The sequence below is a fragment of the Scylla paramamosain genome, chromosome 15 (assembly GCF_035594125.1).
Source record: "Scylla paramamosain isolate STU-SP2022 chromosome 15, ASM3559412v1, whole genome shotgun sequence".
Taxonomy (NCBI): domain Eukaryota; kingdom Metazoa; phylum Arthropoda; class Malacostraca; order Decapoda; family Portunidae; genus Scylla; species Scylla paramamosain.
In genome coordinates this window covers 3,693,512-3,698,511 of record NC_087165.1, presented here as the reverse complement: position 1 = coordinate 3,698,511, position 5,000 = coordinate 3,693,512, and the positions used below count along the sequence as shown (strand labels likewise).

At 38.4% G+C, this 5,000-nt stretch overlaps 1 protein-coding gene across 2 annotated transcripts in view; it reads left to right on the top strand.

The window, feature by feature from the left end:
* The window catches only part of LOC135107283 (uncharacterized), a 57,989-nt gene that overhangs the window by 51,860 nt on the left and 1,129 nt on the right, over nt 1-5,000 (top strand). For both annotated transcript variants that reach the window (XM_064016954.1, XM_064016953.1), the window contains one exon: nt 1-5,000. This exon is cut by the window's left edge and continues 903 nt beyond it; it is cut by the window's right edge and continues 1,129 nt beyond it. The gene's annotated coding sequence lies outside the window, so the exon portion shown is untranslated.

The following is a 5,000-nucleotide window of genomic DNA, read 5'->3' as shown; positions in this document are numbered from 1 at the left end:
CTCAAGGCCACAGTGGCTCGCTTCATAAAGACCGTACGTGGAGGTTCAAATGTTTGGAGCGTGACAGCGACGAGAATTTTGTACACGTGTTCATTATGGTGGTGGTGGTGGTGGTGGTGGATGTTGCTATGAGAGAGAGAGAGAGAGAGAGAGAGAGAGAGAGAGAGAGAGAGAGAGGCCACTTTTCAATGATGGCTTTTCTTCCTTCAAGATTCATAACCAAATCAAACTCAGTCAAAGTAAATCAAATGAATGCAAAACATAAACCAAGAAGCAAATACTAACGTTGCCTTTTCAACAGGTCAAGAAAACATAGATACAAACACTTTTCCTTATTTTTTCGTCTTTTCAGTCGTCTGTTTCACTGCTAACGTACGTGGTAGTATTAACAAAAAAAAACAAAAAAAACAATGACTTCCATTATTTTTCTAAGTTCATGTATCATTCTTTGTTCCACTGAAAGCTCTACAGAACAAACCTTCGGAACAATAGCTCACAACTGTCTTACTATCGACGGCAAGTTGACGGCAAATCAAAATACATAGAGCAATTTATATTATACATACGTACAGACCAAACAAAACCCCGCGTGTTTTACATGTGTTGCCTTGCCGAGACTCGCATTTACTTCACCTGGGTCATTTTAACGCCGAACACACACAACAAAGTGACCTCAAGGGGAAGAAGAAGAAGAAGAAGAAGAAGAAGAAGAAGAGGGAAAACATACAGGGCAGTGAACTTTTGCACCGTATAAGACGCACCTCTCTAATGTCCCTCCCATAAGTAGATTGCACGAGGTCTTTTTTTGGCACCTCCCTTTCCCTTTTAACCCTCCACAACCCCCCACCCCCTTCACATGGTCCAGCACCGCCCCCCCACCTCCCTTCAACCACCACCACCACCACTACCACTATCACCTTCTCTTGTATGATGTCTCCTGCTACCTCATGTTTAACTCTGTATTATCTGTTGGTCTGTCCTGTCTCTTTCTTTATCTCTGTCTTTCTCTCTCTCTCTCTCTCTCTCTCTCTCTCTCTCTCTCTCTCTCTCTCTCTCTCTCTCTCTCTCTCTCTCTCTCTCTCTCTCTCTCTCTCTCTCTCTCTCTCTCTCTCTCTCTCTCTCTCTCTCTCTCTCTTTCTGTTTACTACTACAGTAACAGCTTCTTCTGCAACAACAACTACTACTACTACTACTACTACTACTATAGCAACCCACAACTGTTCAAGTATTTTAAACACCTTGTTCCCAAGAGCATTTTTCCCCTTTTACCTACCAATCACCACCACCACCACCATCACCCTGATCAGTCCCTCGCACCCACGCACTCGTTCTCCCTTACATTTCCCTAACCCTTGGTAGGGGAAAAAGGAAAGAATTAAGTATCACTGAGGGAATTTCTTATTTTTATATACTTCTGTAATATGCATAATAGTTTTTCTTTTTTTTTTTACCTTTATTCCTTGAAGTTTTCCATTACCAAGTTTATACAATTTTTCCTACTTCTTGTACTGTTACATGTCAAGTTTTTTAATCACTTTGAATTGATAATGATAGTAATAATAATAATGATGATGATAGTAATAATAATAATAATAATAATAATAATAATAATAATAATAATAATAATAACAACAACAAAAAACTGTTTACCAGTTCGTTTTTTGCCTTCGATGCGAATTTGCCAAATAGACTCTTCTTTCTTTTATTTTGACGTCTGAAAGAGCGAGAGAGAGAGAGAGAGAGAGAGTGTGTGTGTGTGTGTGTGTGTGTGTGTGTGTGTGTGTTGTGTGTGTGTGTGTGTGTGTGTGTGTGTCTTTGGCTGTGTTTAGCAACCCTCCCTTTTCAAGATGGAGCCGCTCCCCTCGATCGTTTATTTATTTATTTACTTACTTATTTACTTGTTTGTTTTTTACTCAGCCCTGCCCGAGTCAGTCCTTATCCTGCCCCGCTGCCCCGCCCTGCCCCGCCCCACCCCAAGCCCGGCCCCGTTGTGCAACCTCTTACTAGACTCACGACCCTCCTGTCGGCTCCTCCACTGATAGCTAGAACAAGAACAATAGCAGCAAGAACAACAACAACAACAACAACAACAGCAACAATCATAATAATAATAATAATAATAATAATAATAATAATAATAATAATAATGCATAATACTAAATGGTGGTTTACACATACTGGTGCCATTATTGTTGTTTTGTTCATGGCACCAAGTATATGTATGTTGTAAGAGAAATGCCCAACCAGTAACAATAATAGTGATGATAACGATAAGGGTGTTGGTGATAAGGATAATGATAACAGTAAGAATTATAATGACGACGATGATGATGATAATGATAACAATAACAGTAATAATAATAATAATAATAATGATATAATAATAATAATAATAATAATAATAATAATAATAATAATCATAGCAGTAACAACAATGGCAAAACAGAGTCTTCAACAGCGACGTAGAAAAGACAGAAATGAAAATGTGTAGGTCCATCGATAAACATAACAACAACCATAGTAATAAGAATAAAATATATACGTACTGTGTTTAGCGGTAGACAAAGAAAAAACAGTCAAAACAAATAAAAATATATGTGCCAAAACACCTTTTCAGAGACACTCACGTAAAAATCAATAAGAAAACGTGTAGATAAAGAAAAAAAAAATAGAGCACAAGAAGATGAAAGTTTATTATTATGAAAAAAATAATAATGTACTATACATAATGAAATTTAGTAGATAGTTAAATAGAGGATAGTTTAGTCATCGAATGAGAGAGAGAGAGAGAGAGAGAGAGAGAGAGAGAGTGTGTGTGTGTGTTTGTGTGTAGTGTGCATAAAAGAAAGTTAGCTGCCTTCGGTTTGTAGTAGAAGCAAAAATAGTCTAAAAATATTCCCTCACTGCCATCCTTCCCTTCCTCTCCTTCCCTCCCTCTCTCCCTCCTTTCCTCCTTTCTCCTCCCTTTCTTCTTATTCCATTCCCTCCTTTACCCGTTCTCCTCCTTCCTGGTTGTCTTCTTATAGTAAAATTTTCACCTTCATTCATACTTGTTCGTCCAATCTTACAATTTCCTCCTAATTTTCCAGTCTTTCCCTTCACACCATTTATTCTTTCCTGTTCTCTCGTTCTTTTTCTATTCTTCTCCCGGGCATAAAAAAAAATTTCATCTCTTTTCACTCATTCATTCATTTTATCTGACTAGTTTTCATTCTTCTTTTTCATTCCTTTCGTTCCTTCCTGTTGTCTTACTTATCTTGTTCATTTCTTTCTCTTCACTTTCTTTCTTTCCATTACATCCAAATCCCCTCCCTTCATTCCTTCCCTTCTTCCTTCCTCCCTTCTTTCCCTCCTTCCTCCTACCTTCCTTCCTTCCACCCTTCCTTCCTCGTAGTCGGCTCTCGAATTCTGTGGTTCTGTGGTTTTTAGCGCGAGAGAAATAAAAATAATTTTAAAAATGTAGAATCTGTCTTCGTCTTCGTCGTCGTCGCCGTCGTCGTCGTCGTCTTCGCTGTCGTCGTCGTCGTCGTCGTCGTCGTCGTCGTCGTCGTCACCACGTTGATTGGGTCATGCTTTTTAAGCCAGTGCTGTACATGCATTTTTTTCATTCTTTTCATGTTTTTCCTTTTCCATTATCGCTTAGACTGCAGAGCTTCATGATTAACTCACGTGATGACTTGGATGAAAGAACATTAACAAAAAAAAGACAAGAAAAAAATTTAAAGATATCTCCCGTCTTTGGATTTTTCATGATTACGTAGTTTTTGATAGGGTGTGTCTGTGTGTGTGTGTGTGTGTGTGTGTGTGTGTGTGTGTGTGTGTCTTTGTCTTTGTAAGACTGTTTGAAAGAGAGAGAGAGAGAGAGAGAGAGAGAGAGAGAATGTATCCTAATGATAAATTCACCTTTGACTAAAAAACAGCAACAATATCAAAACAAAACGAAACAAAAAAATACAAAAAGGAAAATAAATTTATTGAAAAGAACAAAAAAAAAACATTAACTACTTCATACATAACAATAATAATAATAATAATAATAATAATAATAATAATGATAATAATAATAATAATGATAACAACAACAACAACAGTAACAGTAATAACAACACTTACACACACACTTACACACACACTTACACACACACACACACACACACACACACACACACACACACTCTTAACTTTTCTGTACATACTAATTATAATACAGACTTACCAAACCTATTCAATCTCCAGCTCAGACACTTCTTTTCTTTTTCTGCTCCTAAGTAAGAGGTTTTGTGCTCCACTACCTATACGTAAGATTTGCTGCTGCTACTTCATCACCAGTAAAGAAGTGTGTTCTTACCGGGTACTTTTTTCGCCTGTTCTAAGCTATTGTATGGTTGGTCCCTGCCTTCCGCTGCCCTTACGTGAATGGTGTTGTCATGTATTATTATTATTATTGGTGTGTGTGCGTGTGTGTGTGTGTGTGTGTGTGTGTGTGTGTGTGTGTTGTATTATGTGCGTGCGTGCGTGCAATAAACTGCCGGGTCGACGGTGCTAATGTATAGCTTTCGCTTACACACACACACACACACACACACACACACACACATGCTCACGTACACACGCACGCACGCACGCACGAAACATATGATGAAAAATGGAACAAAGATTTTACAAGAGAAAGAAAAAAAAACACCCCGAAAAATAATAGCATAGAAAAAAAAAAAAAAAACATTTAGCCTTAGCAACCGTATTTCGAAACCTGGATGTGTTCGAAACTATACTCATTGCGATCAAACACCTTTTTTTTTTCTCTCGCTTTTTTACACTTGTACAGTATTTCTTGCTTGTGGCGGGGGACCAACTTCATGCATTATTGGTGAAATACTAAACCCTCCTCTCCGACCTTCCCCACCCTTCCCAACCTTTCCCAACCTTCCCAATCTTTCACATCCTTTCCCCCCAACCTTCCTCACCCTTGCCCAGTCTTCTCCAGTCACCATACAGCCTCA